Source organism: Tasmannia lanceolata, unplaced genomic scaffold (genome assembly GCF_043159265.1).
Source record: "Tasmannia lanceolata isolate RefF3 unplaced genomic scaffold, GAP_Taslan_0.1 ptg000015l, whole genome shotgun sequence".
In the NCBI taxonomy this organism is placed as follows: Eukaryota; Viridiplantae; Streptophyta; class Magnoliopsida; order Canellales; family Winteraceae; genus Tasmannia; species Tasmannia lanceolata.
The window spans coordinates 50,416,375-50,433,415 of NW_027518692.1; positions in this window are offsets into that span (position 1 = coordinate 50,416,375).

Below are 17,041 nucleotides of genomic sequence, written 5' to 3' on the forward strand. Positions count from 1 at the left end.
AGCAATTCACCTTAAATTTTGAGTTCTAGTTAAATTTTGATGTGAAAATGGCAGAATAAAGTGCTGTCCAGGTTCGTTTTCGCCATTTTTCATCAATTTTCGGTTGGAATTCGTGATAATTTTACGCTAGAAGGTGTAGTAGTCGTTGAGATCTTCGATTTGGCGTATGAAGGCCCAAAATTGGCCAAGAAACGAAGAAGTTATTGCCGTTTTAAGATTTTAGTTCAAAATTCGATGCAAAATGGTGAATCTATTTGTGTTTTTGTGAAAATTCCTTAAAGATCTTCAAAACTAAAACTAATATGGTTAGATCTAAGCCTAATCAGCATGTATTATCATATATTTGTGTCAAATTCCATAGATCTTGTGTTTGAATGAAGTTTTGATTTGAAATGTCATGAAATTGTGTTGAATTACATCCTATCCAGATTTTATTTTTAATTTTTCACCAAAATCCTGTTAGATCTAGCAAAAGTGATACACACGGAAGTTGTATATTTTTCCGAGATCTTCGATTTGACATCTTTGGGGCCTCGTAACGATGAAAAATGAAAAAGTTATACTACTTTTAAGATATCAGCCAAAAACACTACATTTCCAGATTTGGACTTGATCGGAAATAGTCGTTTTCCGGCCACTTCCGGCAAGATCCACCCAATTTTGTTAACAGAGAAAACTTTATTGGATCAATTTACGAAAATTTTGTAGTTGAACACTTTTCTTGAAAATGTATTTTTGATCCTTTGTTTTGCAAAACCAAATCAGAACTTTTGAAAAGCAAAACTGCATAGATGAAATCTGAAATCAGCCCAAAGATGGCCCTTTTCCAGCCACTTCCGGCAAGATCCAGCCAAAATTGTTAACAGAGAAAAGTTTATTTAATCAATTTTATAAAACTTTGTAGTTGAACACTTTTCTTGAAAATGTATTTTTGACCATCTGTTTTGCAAAATCAAATTAGAACTTCTGAAAAGCAAAACTGCAGAATTGAAATATGAAATTTGCCCGGAGATGGTCGTTTTTCGGCCCCTTACGGTGAAAACCGGACGAATTGCATAACTAATCAAATGTTTCCCGATGTGTCCCATACAACTTTAATGTGTATCACTTTTGCTAGGTTTGCCATTTGGATAGTGTAATTTTAAATACAAATTTTCAGCTTCCATGTAGAATGCAAATGCGTGCTTTTGATGCTTGATTCATGCTTAGCCTAATTGGCAATGAAGGCGTTAGCCCAAGCCAATCCTTAGAGGGACCTACTTGGATATGGTAGTACCTTCTTCCCTCTTCTTTTCTCTTTCTTTAGGAAGAAACCTTCTTAGCATTTTAGGTACCCTTAGACCTTAACCCCATTCATTGTGAAAAGGCGAAGAAGGCGTTAGCCCAAGCCCATCATCCTTAGGGGACTTGCTCAGTCCTAGCAGTGCTCTCTTCTTTATTAAGTAGACTAACACAGTCTTTTAGACACCTTTTAGATAGTAGAGCCCTCATTAGGAGACACACTATGTCTCATTAGGCAGTTCTCATTTGGAGATAATCCTCATTTAAAGCTTACCCTTAGGGAGTGTACCCTGGTTTAATAGAAAGGTACCCATAGGAGGCATACATTGTCTCATTTATAGAACCTCCCTTACTTGTACCTCAATTTGTAACCCCTCTTTAGTGCCGCTTGGTTTAGAGGTTTATCCTTAGAGACTAGCTTAGTCTTGTTCGAGTTTGATTTGTTAGAGATCTTATCCTTTCTCTTTTACTTTGGATTTTAATTACTTGTTTGTGGTTTAGTTCAAGTGTCTTTGACACTAGTTTGCTTGTTCGGAATTTTCCCGTAGCTTTAGGATTTTGCCCTAGTTTGTTGCTTTGTGTGTTCCCTTTGAGTCTTTGACCAAAAGAGTGAAAACGATTTAAAAATCTAAAAAACACTTCAACACTTTAAAATTCAAAACAAAAACATTTGAAATATCTTAAAATTTAAAAACATATGAAAACTTTAAAAAATATCAAAAGCTTTAAATCATTCGGAGTGTTAAGCTTTTTAGTGGTAATTAGGAGAGTTTGTTTTCGAACTACGTTGGCTTGATCCTCTTCCACGAGGTACGTAACGCAGCTTGGGATTCACATCCCAGGTCCAGCCAAACCTTTAAAAATAAATTTGTCAAACATTCAAAAAAAATACAAAGCTTCTTCAAAACCTTTTCAAAAAATCTTCCCCTAGAGTTAGGAGTCTGTCCTAGCTGTTTGGGGAGTTTTAGAGTTAGGAGGCTGTCCTGATTTGTATTGATATGGTGTGTCCTGTCGTGTGAGTGTCCCTAGAGTTAGGAGGCCTCGATTCGATCGGTTAGACATTTAGTCGAACCGATGGCTAGACTAAGAAGCATATAGTCAGCCCATGGTTTTCATTAGGTTGCACAGCCTAGATACACATAGGATGTAGGGCCCACCTGCATTAGCTTAAGGTTAACCAACTTGCATTAGTTAGGGTATATAGAGAGTCCTAAAACTTACAATTCACATGAACTTAAGCAATTGTGTAAAAAGCTTTAAAGATCAGTCAAGTCTAGTGGATCGAGTCTATGATAGCGGTTCTAGATGGTTAGGCATCGTAGTTTAGAATAGGTCATCGAACTACGTGGACTCCGATTCTTTCCGAGGCCGAGATACGTAGCGCAGGCAGGGTGGATGGCCATTCTGGTCCGAGTCAAGTCCTGCATTAGAGTTTTAGGATTTGTCTTGTCCTGTTATGTATAGAATTGATTAGTGTTTTATGTTTTGATGTGTTTTCTTATTTTCTTGTACTGATATTATACCTTTAGCTGTAGCATGCATGTGTTTGCACATTAGAACTTAGACACTAGTTAGGCATGTCACTCACAACCTAGTTGTTATTAGGTGACACACCTTTTATCTTACTTTATATTGTGTGTGCTTATTATTTCATCCCCGAGTTATGCATGATTAGGTAGACGTTCACTCGGGGATATTTGTTCCCATTTCACATGATTTTTACCCAAACTTCTTTGGAGTTAATGAAAATGGCATAAGAGACCAAGTGCTTGCACTCGGACGAATTGGGGGTGCTCTTCAGACCTTCTCCATTCGTAATCAGGCACGAACCCATATATATTTCTGGTTATCCATTGCACAGAGGATTTGATTTTGGGGTTCCATGGCTTATCCATGGATGGCGACTTTGAGTTTATTTTAGGTATGTCTTGGTTTCGAGCCTTGGCTCCGGATCAAGACATATCTCTTTCTTTTTATATCGCCACTCGTGCTATGCTATGATGGTGGCATCCGTTTTGAGAGTTCCTTGGTAGAGCTCTCCATTCACGTGGATGATCCAGAGGGTGTTAGGGACTCATTCCCTCGTCGTCCTCGGATCGGGGTCCACAGTTATGTAAAGTGACATAACAGTGAGGTTTGGGGTAATACTGTATTTTGGCGGTTTTGTCTGTATTTGTATTGCACTAGTGGGACGCCTTGTCCCAAAATGATGTAACCTATGATTTGTGGACACGGATACGAGTGTCGCGTCTCGACACGAACACGGGGTGTCGGATACGGCAAACTCCCAAAATTTAGAAACGGGGACACGGCTAAGATAGTGAAGAATTTTAGAGAATTTCTATTATTCTTGAATGAATTACAATGGATCTCAAGGTGTGCTTATATAGAGCACATACAAGATAAACATAGAAAGAAATAAACATAATCAAGGCAAGAGATAATTCTAGAAATCCTACCTACTAAGATTAGCCTAATTGCTAATTTAAGCTAACTACCTAATCTAGCTAGGTTACCCCATTCAACCCACTTGCCTAATCTAGCACCATGGTGATCCAACGGTGTGAATTCAACATAATCTGACTGTGAGATCTCACATATTCTAACAGATAGAAAGTACATTTACTCATGATTTGTGGACACGGATTTGTGTGCCGAGTTTCGATAAAGTTTCGACACGGATACGGGGTATGTGACATGGAAACCCCTAAAAGACTAGAAACAGTGTCACACTCATACACATACATACACACATAAAATTGCTAACACTTCTAGCAGTACATCTAAAAGTGTCTAAAGGAGTGTCGACACGTGTGGACACGGGTGTCGTGGCGGACACCCACGACACCACACGTGTGTCGACAATAAATTCCAAGTGTCGGCCAAATCATAGATGTAACATGTTTCAGTTAGAAAAAATTGTTACCTCTAAAAAAAAAAACACAGAGTGAACCAAACAGCGGATGAGGTGGAACCTTGACCAGACTACTTCACTGCTCTATGCGGGGACACTACTTCACTATTATTACACCTGTTGACTACGTCAGTTCTAATTCACCACTACTCTACGAGGCAACTAAGTGCAACCAAACAGAGCAAGAGGCTGTTCAATGTGCAGATGAGGGTGAATTTCATTCACCAAAACAGCAGTTTCAATTACAAAACTTTGCAGATAAGAAAGAAAATTAGGGTCAACCAGAAACCCAGAGAGAGAGAGAGAGAGTGAGTGAGTGAGTGAGTGAACCAAACAGCAGATGAAATGGAACCCTGAGTGAGTTTCGTTACTGGCTCTGCTATCCGCGAACCAAACAGACCCAAGAGGCAGAGCCCAGAGCTCAAAGACTGGTTTGCTAAAATGCTAGTAAGGATCGCTTTAAGCCGATTATCTTTTGTCCAAGTGCTAGATACTTCGCTTTCCCACGGGGCCAAACAAGTTCCTATTATTCAAGCGGTGTGGTTCGCCCATGCAAAACCACTGAAATTGTGAAGTGCAAAAGTGGCTAGAGTTCTCCAGTCTTTTTTTAAATGGCCTATAGTTCTCCAGTCTTAAGATCCATCCATACATTTTTCAACCAAATGCCATGTAGCTAGTTCACTCTATGGCACTAACATTATTCCAAAAATAAGACCCACTACCCTGTTACACTTCTAACCAAAGAGACAAGAAAAGTCTCACATAAGAATCTGCTATCATATAATAATGTAGTTTATCATTCAAAAAAATAAAAAATAGAAAAATAATAATGAGGATTTATGGACCTAACAGTGCAAATATCTTCTTCTATGCAACCTATACTACATCCAGCCACATGAAAAAGGCAGGAAAGTTGGTCTAGTCTAACAGTTTAAATTATCAAATAGATCTTAGAGATATCAACCTACTTGGTTACCCATGAGTTCACTTCAAAAGATTTTTCATATTAGACTTTCAAGAATGATTTTGTGCACACATTTCACAAAAAGCAACATAAAAACCCAATGCAACAGAGAGACAAACGAATTCTTGCCACATAAAATTGTCAGACATAGCACCGGGGAGAAAGTACATAGTCGTGGCCATCAAAAGAACATGAACTGGGCTCAAAGAGAAACCTTGAGTTTGGCTGCGTTTCGCCCACACACGGCTTCAAGTTAAATACCAAATATTCGAGCAAATCATATTTGGCTGCATTTCCCCCACACATTGGCTTCAAGTTAAACACCAAATATTCGAGCAAATCAGAGTCATTGATGCTTTTCACGCCTCACCCCAATTAAAAAAAAAAACCTTTGAGCTCGGCAAAGTAGGTAGACATCTGATTCCAAATTAGAATGCAGCATCTCCTGTACAAAAGGGCAAATATAGGAGGAAAACGATTATGCCATTGACAAATATCTCAACTACTAATATGATTATCCTATCCTGTTGAAGTGTTGATTATTTATTCAACCCAACTATATCTATACAGCTCCATCCTTAACACAAGCTACTCTTTAGATCTCTACTCTATATCATAGCAGGAAAGCTACCGAGTATGAAGCACAAGTTGTAATGATAAAGACTACTAACGGCATTGCCAGATTCCCTACTCGGCTTCGAAATATTAATGCTAACGTAATATCATTAAAAAAAAAAAAACAAACAACTAATGTATTCAACCACGCAAGGTAAAAAAAAGTCTAATATAAGCTAACTCTAGCTTTAACACTAGAGAAGGTAAAAGCTACAGATAAAGCTACCAGACACACCTAAACAAACCGAACATAAGAGCTGCAGCTTGAAAGCAAATAAAGAGAGGTAGGTAAATACTAGTCCACAGAACTACTACTCATTATATATTTGCAAAATAGCTAATACTGCTAACTACTGGGATTCAAGCAATCCAACCAGACCCATGTTCTGCTTCCATCTGGAGAAGCATCCCTCTGTTCCTCGAGCAGTGCAACGAAATGAACCACCACGCATCAAGAGAAAGCCAAGAACAGAATTTCTTCAGAACAAGATTACTGCCTGGACTGAGCACCACCATATCCACCACCATAACCAACCTTCCCGCCAGAGAGTCCATTTGCCTGGGCAGCCCCACAACCTCCACCTTGTGAAGGGTCTGACCTCCAAACCGCATTTGGATACCCTGAGTTCCCACTAGCATCACCATACCCACTGCCCATATAACCAGTACCTGCCCCTTGTTGGTCTCCCCCACCACCACCACCACCACCACCACCACCACCACTGGCATTACTAGTTGGGCCACTAGTAGCACGTCCACCAACAGCACCATAGGCACTTGGATTAGCATAGGATCCCACGTTCCCCCCATAAGCACCATTCCCATAACCCTCATTCCCATAGGATGCTACATTGAATTCGGTTGAAATCTTGTAATCACAGAAACATTTCAGTACAAAATCACGGCCGAAATCCAAACACTATTATTCACCGCTAGTTTTTCGTTTTATTTTGTTACCTTTTTCAAGAAATGAATCTCATGGTTCTAGTCCTTTCTTCGAGTGCAGTTAATTTTTGTATGGGTTCCTATCTTGTCTTTTATTTCTTTTTTCAAAAAGTTGCATGTTTCATATATTTCGACCAAAACATTAAGAGAAATTTCAAGTAAGATCATGTACTTTTCCTAGTGAATTTTGTTTCGGTAGCAACCGAAATCAAAATATTTCGGTCGACATTTGAAACCATGATCATAAATACACTAGAGGGGGGCTGTCCAAAGTAAAAAAAGGGGGTAAATATATCACTTCACTGAGAATTTGATAATGGTCAGATAATGGTGATGAGAGGCCAATATCATTCGAGTCAGCGGCCTATCTAATTCAATGAGTCTCAACCGATCTTAATAGAATGCAATCCTACATCGTAACATGGCAAAGAACGGAAAGAAACACGAAGAAGATTACCGTCCTCAACCTCAAAAAAAAAATGCTTACCTAAGGTAGAAAAAACACTAATTCTCTACTTGAATTAAAATCCCCCCTGGGGCTCATCGTTTTACATGGCATTTGTGAGCCTACCACTCTATCCAAACCCATGCGTACGGTGGGGTCCATCATTTTACACCTATGAGTCGGCCCACCAGTGGGCCCACCACTCCTCCTAAGTCCATGGATTAGTTTGGGTCCCACCAACTCCATTCAAACTATTCGAAGGGTGGGGCCCACCATTTTAACTCATGTTTTGATGGCTTGGGTGGATGATCTCCACTCAAGCCAATGAATAGAATGGGGCCCAGCGTTTTTGCTCCTCATTTATTGACTGAGTGGGACCCATTCTTTTACACGCATTCATAGCGTGTTCGAAGAATGCTAGTATGCTTTTAAATGGGAAATTATATATTAGCCCCTTTTTCTTCCCTGAGCCGCCCCTTGTGGCTTGTAGTGTAAAAGGATAGTCAGACATACAATAGAGGCGGCTGGCCTAGGAAGAAAAGGGGGCCCATATATTACTTCCCAATAAACCCGACTGCGGCCGGAGTTGCCGCTGCAACTCTTCACAATTGCTATGGAGTTGTGTTGAAACAGTACTTAACCAGTGTTTCGACATTAACAAACCATGTAATTCAGGTTTTTCAGACCGCCGGAAAACTGGAGAAGGTCTTGGTTCAGATAGTTGTGGAAGACGCCGTGGACTGTGAAGTTGGGGGGAAGGCCATTGTTAGGGAAATGTTGCCTTATGAGGTTGATTCTGTTATTCTAAGCCTCATGAAAACATGGGTCGATGAGAGGTTGAAGAGAGGGAAGGAATGCCTAAGCAGAGCAAAAGAGACCGAGGTAAGAGAGACCGAGGTAAGTGTTTGAATTATAAATGATTAAATAACACCGACTTTAACAAACCTTTTGGAGTAATTGGTTGTTTCATATGGTATCAGAGCTATTGACTCACGGCCAATCTTAGGTTCAAAACACAATAACTCCTTGATATTAATAATCCATGCATACGGCCAGCCCAAAAAGAGAGGCTACATGTTCCTCATGTATAGCCAACCAAAAAATTGAAGTTGAATGATTAAATAGCACCAACTCTAGCAGCTTAAGCTTTTGGAGTAATGGTTGTTTCACATGGTATCAAGCTATTGCCCCACGCCACATATTGAGTTAAACCTAACAACTCCTTGATATTAAAAATTCAGGTGTATGACCAACCCACCAAAGTGAGGGTGAGTGTTGAAGTATAAATGATTAAATAATTCCAACTCTAACTGCTTAAGCTTTTGGACTAATAGCCATAGTAGATCAGCCGTTTACTGCATTTATCTTCACTGTGATGGAAAGGAGGTTGGGGCATAGTTACTAGCGTGGGAAACGGAAACGGGAAACAAAACATGAAACGGAAACGGGAAACACATGAAAAAAAATACAGGGGAAACGAGAAACAATAGAAAATCGTACAAGAAACATTCCAGGAAATGATGTGTTTTTTCCACAATAATTTTCGTAAGTTCCACACATGTTTCCTACAGGTTTCATATGCATTTCCTACGAGTGTTGCATACGTTTATCACGCGTTTCCACATTATTTACAAAAGTTTTTCATATGTTTCCCATGTGTTTTAGAAATTTTTCTCAAATTTAGTATCATATTTTGGAAACGTTTTCGAAATGTGTTTCCCTCATATTTCTCAAACTCGTTTCCTAACCGCGGGAAACGCATTTTAGGGGAAACGGGTTTCCCACCCGCCCAAGGAGTTTCCGGCAACTATGGGTTGGGGAGTAGAAAATAATGGTGTCTTTTTTGTTGCAAACATGGAATCCCCGGTCCAAAGCGGAGCCATATGCACAATCAGCTGTGGATATAATGAAGCTGGCAAAGGATACTGTTGACGATTTCTATGAAGTCCCTGTTGGAATATGCGATGATTTGGTGCAAGACCTTGCGGATGGCTTAGAAACCCTGTTGCAAGAATACATTTCCTTTGTCGCAGCATGTGGTAAGGCCTCTCTCCAACTATGTCACAAATATCTTCTATGTTTTCAAAATATAGAGATTTTATCACGACATTTTGATAAAACAACAAAATTCTAAGAATTTAATATATATATATATATATATATATATATATATATATAGCGACATTTTCATTTACGACGAAAATACCACGAATTTTTTATTTAAAATTTTTCTTAATTTATATATGTTTATATATTTTAAATAAATTTTTTTATCATTTTTTCCAATATAAACCCAAAAAAGATAAAATAAAATTTATTGTACCCCAAGATTTTCCCTTGTCGAGACATCCCAGAGAACAATATTTGTGACTTGACTCTCCTAACATATGAAAACATAGAAAGAAAAGTTCAATTCCCTTTTCTTTTGTGTTAAAAACGGTTTTTTCTCTTTTGCTTTTCACTCTGGTGTGAAATGAGCTCTAGAGATATCTCTGGCTTTCAAGGATTCTCATGATTTTTGGGGGGAAAAGCGATATTCACACACTCTTGTTTTGGTGATGGTATTCCATCTTTTATCAAATACCTTTTTATTCAATGTTGAATGGGATTTGCTAGTGTCCATCCAAAAGGCATTTCGCGGATGGTCTGTTTCATCTAACAGCAGCCACACAGGCTCACTTTTCAGCAGATTTTGTCTTCATCACAAGGTGGATTCTGTCAAATGCAACAGTCAATAGACCATCCGCGAAATGCCTTTTGCGATAGACGCTAGCAACTCCCATGTTGAATGGATTTGTTGTCTTAGAATGTGAGATCTCACTGTCGGATTGGGTCTCAATACCACAGTTGGATCATCATGGTGGTAGATTCGGTAAGTTTGTTAAAGGGGTAACCTTGCTAGATTAGGCACCTAGATTAAATTAGTAACTAGGTTAAATTAGAATATTCGGCTATTATCTCTTTACATGTTTACCATGATCTTCTTTCTATATTCATCATGTAAGTGCTCTATATAAGCACATATCAATCCTCTTGTAAAAGGATCCAAAAATCTAGTGAAATCTCCTAAATTTGTCATGTTGAGAAGTGTACCACCCTCTAACATCTAATTCCAATAGTCTTTATAGAACAAAGAAAAACATATCATTACTAAAAACCGAGTAGAGATACAATTCCTCTTTTTCTGCTTTCTATCTGACAGTTAAAAACTATTTTTTTTCTCTTCATAGGATCCAAGCAAAGCTACATCCCAATACTCCCCCCTCTAACCAGATGTGTTAGGCCTAAAATCGGTAACAGGTTATGGTAGGGCTGGGTCGTCCGAGCTAACAAGCCACGACTGAGGGGCTGGTTGAGTCCTGCGCTGCACAAGAGTACAGACAAGAAAGAAAAGGGTCAGAGGACCAACCCGGAGTGATACTCCGGACGGGCGCTTCGACACTCAAGTCAGTATGAGCAGGAGTGCAGAGCAATGTCAGAGCAAAAGCTTAGAGTTTTGGTTCTCAGATTTTTCAGGACCCTCACCTTAGTACAAGTGAAGGCTATTTATAGTGATTCTGAGCCACCTGTCTAGGACAGGTGGTAGTTCTGAGACAGGTGGTGGCCTCTGTATGGACCAGGTCTCATACCTAAGGAGGGCAGGTGGAGGTCCCTGATTGGTCCAGGTGCCACACCTAGTGGAGACAGGTGTTGGCCTTCCAACGGTCCTTGTGAGGGCCACGTGCCAGCAGCTAATTGGATGCTGAGTTCGGACCCCTCAGTGCTGAGTCCGGATTCCCTCAATGCTGAGTCCGGACCCCATCAGTTGGACCCCTCAGTGCTGAGTCCGGATTCCCTCAGTGCTGAGTCCGGACCCCATCAGTTGCCCCCTGGTTCTTCAAGCCATGAAAGTGGCTAGAAGAAGCAAAGAGAAGGTAAAGACAGCGTCGGGCCGGCCTTAAGGCCTCCAGGCAGCTTAGGCCGGGCTCAGACTCAGCTAGGAGAAATAGTGGCCGGACAGGAGACTCTGGGCGCCCTGGCCTGGCCTTGGAGTTTGGCCTGAAGGAGTAAGGCCGGGCAGAAGGCATTCGGCTATCCAGCACGGCTAAACTTTTGACCAGAGGTCTGGGCGGCCAGGCTTCCTGGACGTCCTTGGTTCAGGAGGTTATGTGGTCCTGTTCGGCTAAGGCTGTGAACGGCCAGCCGGGCAGGTCTTTGCTTGTAGCGTTTTTTGTCGTCTAGCGCTTTTGTCGTCTAGCGAACGCGCCATATCCTGTCCGGACAGGTCTTTTGTCTTCTAGCGCTTTTGTCGTCTAGCGAACGCGCCATATCCTGTCCGGACAGCCGGACAGGTCTTTTGTCTTCTGAATGCACCATATCCTGTCCGGACAGCCGGACAGGTCTTTTGTCGTCTAGCGCTTTTGTCGTCTAGCGAACGCGCCATATTCTGTCCGGACAGCCGGACAGGTCTTTTGTCTTCTAGCGCTTTTGTCGTCTAGCGAACGCGCCATATCCTGTCCGGACAGCCGGACAGGTCTTTTGTCTTCTAGCGCTTTTGTCGTCTAGCGAACGCGCCATATCCTGTCCGGACAGCCGGACAGGTCTTTTGTCTTCTAGCGCTTTTGTCGTCTAGCGAACGCGCCATATCCTGTCCGGACAGCCGGACAGGTCTTTTGTCTTCTGAATGCACCATATCCTGTCCGGACAGCCGGACAGGTCTTTTGTCTTCTAGCGCTTTTGTCGTCTAGCGAACGCGCCATATCCTGTCCGGACAGCCGGACAGGTCTTTTGTCTTCTGAATGCGCCATATCCTGTCCGGACAGCCGGACAGGTCTTTTGTCTTCTGGCGCTTTGGGACCTGTGCCTTGCATTTAATGCAGGCGGCGCATTTAATGCGGTCGGCGCATTTAATGCGAACGGCGCATTTAATGCGGAAGGCGACGTGGCACACTCCGGCTGGCGGAAAGGGGCGGGATTTTTCCCGCTCTTCCCAGCCTCTCTATAAATACTGAAGTTTACTCTTCATTTCTTACTTTTCATCTTTTACTCTCCTCCTCTGTTCGGCCATTCAAGTTTTCTGCCCGCTTCGGATCAGTGAGCCCGGAGGTCCTCGTCCAACACTTCAGTTCGGTAATCTTTTTTAGCTTTTCTTTTCTTCCCTTTTTTATGTCTAGCACTAGTTCGGAGACGGACTCCAGCTCAAAGGAGTCCGGTTCGACCAGTACCACCACGGGGTCCGGGGCGTCGGAGAGGGCGGTGCCGGCCTCACCTATAGTGGAGGCCGGTATTGAGGGCGAAGAGCTAGTAATCGTAATAGACGAGGAGAGCGGTGAGGAAATGAGTGTGGACTTAGACACAATCCCGGCCTGTGGGGACGGACCGGACCGGGTAGAAACCAGCGACGATGATGAGGACGTCGAAGCGGCAGTTCCTCAATCGTCGCGCATGCCAGTCGAGGTGATAGCGGAGGCACAGATGGAAGCCAACCCACAGTATAACATCGGGGCCCTATACGAGGTGAACCATCTGTGGCCGAACAGGCTTCAGATCGTCAGGGACAAATACTGTATTCCTAGCCGGTACATTCTGAGGGCGGCTGTCGAAGGGGATCGGGCCAGCAACGATAGTGCAGACCTCTGCGTATATGAAGAGGCCTTACAGGCCGGGCTTAGGCTCCCCTTCCACCCCTTTTTTGCGGACGTACTGAATTATTACGGGCTGGCAGTTACACAGGTCGTCCCAAACTCTTGGAGAACGCTGATCGGCTTCTTGTACCTTCTTGAAGTCCGGCTCCGTAGGAACCCCACCGTGCCCGTCTTCAGGATGTGTGCGCACCTGAAGAGGCATAAGGACGGCGGCTGGATCTACATTAGCCAGAGGCCTGAAATGAAAATGATCACTGGGATACCTTCTTCCATTCACACATGGAAGAACAGGTTCTTCTATGTAAAGGACACCGTGCCGGGCTCGCACTGGCCATTCTCATTACAATGGAGAACGCCGGACACTCGCCGCCTTAGTAAAAAACCAGCCCTCGAGGACTATGACCATATGACCTTCGCTCTGATCAAAGAAGAGCTCAAGCGAGGTCCAATACACTGCTCAGAGTTCGAAGAAGAGGCCGAGCTGGTCGCACTCGGGGTCAGTCGTGCGACGCCGGCACTTACGTAGATCTTTTAGGATAACATTTTGTTTTTCTGAAGTGTTCTTCAATTTTCATATTTCTGACTGCGCTCCGTTCTCTTTTGCAGAAATGGTGAAGCAGATGTCCCTTTTGGACAGAATCAAGCAGACCTCTGGCGCGTCCCCAGCGCAGGAGCAGCCCCAAACAAAGGGCAAGAAGAGGAAGGTGCCGGAGTCGACTCCGCCGATGGTCGCACTGGCTAAGCCTCTGAAAAGCAGCCGGGCGACGCATAAGCTTGCCCTATCGAGCCGGGCAGATACCCCGGGTCAGAGCTCCAAGTCCGGAGCGGCGACAGGGCCAAAACACGGCGGGGCAGTACTGGGTATTCCGGCCGCCGCATCAGTTGGAGGCGACAACGTCTTCCGTCCGAACTGGGCCGTGCAGAAAACGGACACCGGTCTGGGGGATACCCGGGTGGCCACAGAGTTGATGTACAAGGGCGTCCTCCCACGCGACCGGTTAGAAGTCGAAAAAGAGGTGCCGGAGACCTGCGAAGCTGCAATCAGCTCCGCCCTCTATCAACTCCAGGTCTACTCAAGGGATATGGCCAAGAAGCGATATCTCTTCTCTGAGACGATCACAAGGATCGAATCTGAAAAGGCCCAGCTCCAGAAGGAGAACGGCGAGCTCACTGAAGCCGTCCAGATCAAAGAAGCCGAACTCAACAGCTTACAGGACGAACTGCAGAGGGTCAAAAACCAGGCCGTGCAGGATCTCCTAAGTTCGGCAGAGAGGGCCGGAAGGAAGGAGAAGGCGGCCGTGGAGAAGGCCGTGAAGGAAACCGAGGAGAGGAAGGAGGCTCAGCACTTCGACTTAGGCCTCCAGGCTTACAGGGCGGGTTTCCTTCTCTGCTCCGAGCAGGTGAAGAGGCTTCACCCCGACATCTCCTTGGACGGGCTAACCGTCCCGTATGCACCTCCGGAGGAGGAGGAAGATGAGGAGGAAGACGAACCGGACTCCTCCCGGCCTATTGAGGTAGATGCGGAGGTGACTGTGGCCGCCGTCTCCTCTGCGGAGGGCGGCGAGCTTGCAGCCCTCACTCCCACAGAGGTCGTCACCGAGGTGGTGGCAAACGAGGAGGCCTGAGTAGCAGCCTTCTTTCTTTTTGGTGATATGTTTTTTTGCACAGTTTGTAATGCCCATTCTTTGTAAGCCAGCTCGGCGAAGAGAGCAATTTTGTAATATGAATACTGAATACAAATACATTTTTGTTCAACTGTCTGTACGGCATTCTTATTTTTTGTACGCATTATTTCTGTGCTGCGTCGAGAACCGAGCTGGAAGCTTGGTACTCAAACACTTAGGAAATATTTGAAGGTGGTTTCCACTGCGGGCGTCCAGGCTGGAACTGATCTCCAAGCCACTAGGATGAGCCGGAGTGCACCAATACTGCTCGTCCTAAGTCTGCGAGAACCGAGCTGGAAGCTTGGTACTCAAACACTTAGGAAATATTTGAAGGTGGTTTCCACTGCGGGCGTCCTGGCTGGAACTGATCTCCAAGCCACTAGGATGAGCCGGAGTGCACCACTACTGCTCGTCCTAAGTCTGCGAGAACCGAGCTGGAAGCTTGGTACTCAAACACTTAGGAAATATTTAAAGGTGGTTTCCACTGCGGGCGTCCTGGCTGGAACTGATCTCCAAGCCACTAGGATGAGCCGGAGTGCACCAATACTGCTCGTCCTAAGTCTGCGAGAACCGAGCTGGAAGCTTGGTACTCAAACACTTAGAAAATATTTGAAGGTGGTTTCCACTGCGGGCGTCCTGGCTGGAACTGATCTCCAAGCCACTAGGATGAGCCGGAGTGCACCACTACTGCTCGTCCTAAGTCTGCGAGAACCGAGCTGGAAGCTTGGTACTCAAACACTTAGGAAATATTTGAAGGTGGTTTCCACTGCGGGCGTCCTGGCTGGAACTGATCTCCAAGCCACTAGGATGAGCCGGAGTGCACCACTACTGCTCGTCCTAAGTCTGCGAGAACCGAGCTGGAAGCTTGGTACTCAAACACTTAGGAAATATTTGAAGGTGGTTTCCACTGCGGGCGTCCTGGCTGGAACTGGTCTCCAAGCCACTAGGATGAGCCGGAGTGCACCACTACCGCTATATGCTGATGTTTACATAAGTTACTCAAAGAGGGACACTTGTTCGGGAAACTTATTTTATTCATTCCAGAACTTGGATGATTACAGCAATTCTTTACAAGCCTATGAAGGCAAACAAAATTACTGATAGTAGATCCGAAGATTTCTAGAATTCCAGGCGTGTGGTAGCATCTGTTCGTCGAGGGACTCTAACCGATAGCTTCCTGGGCGGATGACTTCTTTGATTCGGTACGGTCCTTCCCATGTCGGAGAGAGCTTGCCCACGCTGCTTGGCTGGGAAACGGAGACTTTCCTCAGGACTAGGTGGCCGGCACGGAATTCTCTTGGTCGGATCTTGACGTCATGATATCTGGATATTTTCTGCTTATAGGCCGCCGCCCTGATCTGAGATTCCTCACGGACTTCTTCAAGCAAGTCAAGGTTGGCACGGAGTCCGTCCCCGTTGAGCTGCTCACTGAAATGGACGATCCTTGGGGAGGGGACGCCGATGTCAACCGGGATCACTGCTTCTGTTCCGAAGGAGAGATTGAAGGGTGACTCGCCTGTGGCCGTACGCGGGGTAGTCCGATACGCCCAGAGCACATGATACAGTTCGTCCGCCCAACGTCCGGCCTTGCCATCCAGTCTCTTCTTTATCCCCTGCAAGAGGGTCCTGTTCGTCACCTCTGTTTGCCCATTCGTCTGAGGATGTGCCACAGATGTGAATCTCTGCTCTATGTGCAGGTCAGAACAAAACTTTCGGAAGTTCCTCGAGTCGAACTGCTTGCCATTGTCCGTTATGAGGACCCGGGGGATTCCGAACCTGCACACCACTGATTTCCAGAAGAAGTTCTGTACATTCTGCTCTGTTATCTTGGCCAGAGGCTCTGCTTCTACCCATTTGGTGAAATAATCAATGGTGACAACGACGAACTCACGGCCCAGTGAAAACCTCGCTGCCCTCTGCGTGACCTTACGGGCCTCCTTTCTCTCTCCCGGGAGCTCTCCGCTGCGCAGATACCTGATTATCTCATCCATCCAGCACGGCTCGTCGTCAATCTGCATCACCACGACAGACTGGGCATCGATACTGGACCTCTTCAGAAACTCCATGCGAATTTCTCTGAGGGCGGTGTAACCTGAGGCTGCAAGCTTTGATAGTACGTCTGCCTTTACATTCTCTGCTCGGGGGATTCTGACGACCTCAAAGCTCTTGAAATGAACGGCCAGACTGCGAACCCTTCCCAAGTACTTGATCATTCGCTCTTCACGGGCTTCGTATACTCCCTGGATCTGACAGACGACCAGCTGTGAATCGCAGTACGCCCTTAACCTCTGAGCACGGGTCTGCACAGCGAGATTCATCCCGGCTATGAGCGCTTCATATTCCGCTTCATTGTTGGACGCACGGAAACCAAACCTCAGGGCATAGTTCAGGACGAAGTCCTCTGGTCCAGTGAGAACTAGTCCTGCACCACACCCTGTCTTGTTCGATGACCCGTCCACATAAACTTCCCAGAGCGGCTCTTCATCAAAAACTGGGTGCGCGATGACGGACTCTGTCCCGGGGGGCGGTGATGCTCTGGAAACGACTCGAGGCTCCGGTACAGCCAGCTCTGCTTCTGGAGACGGAACT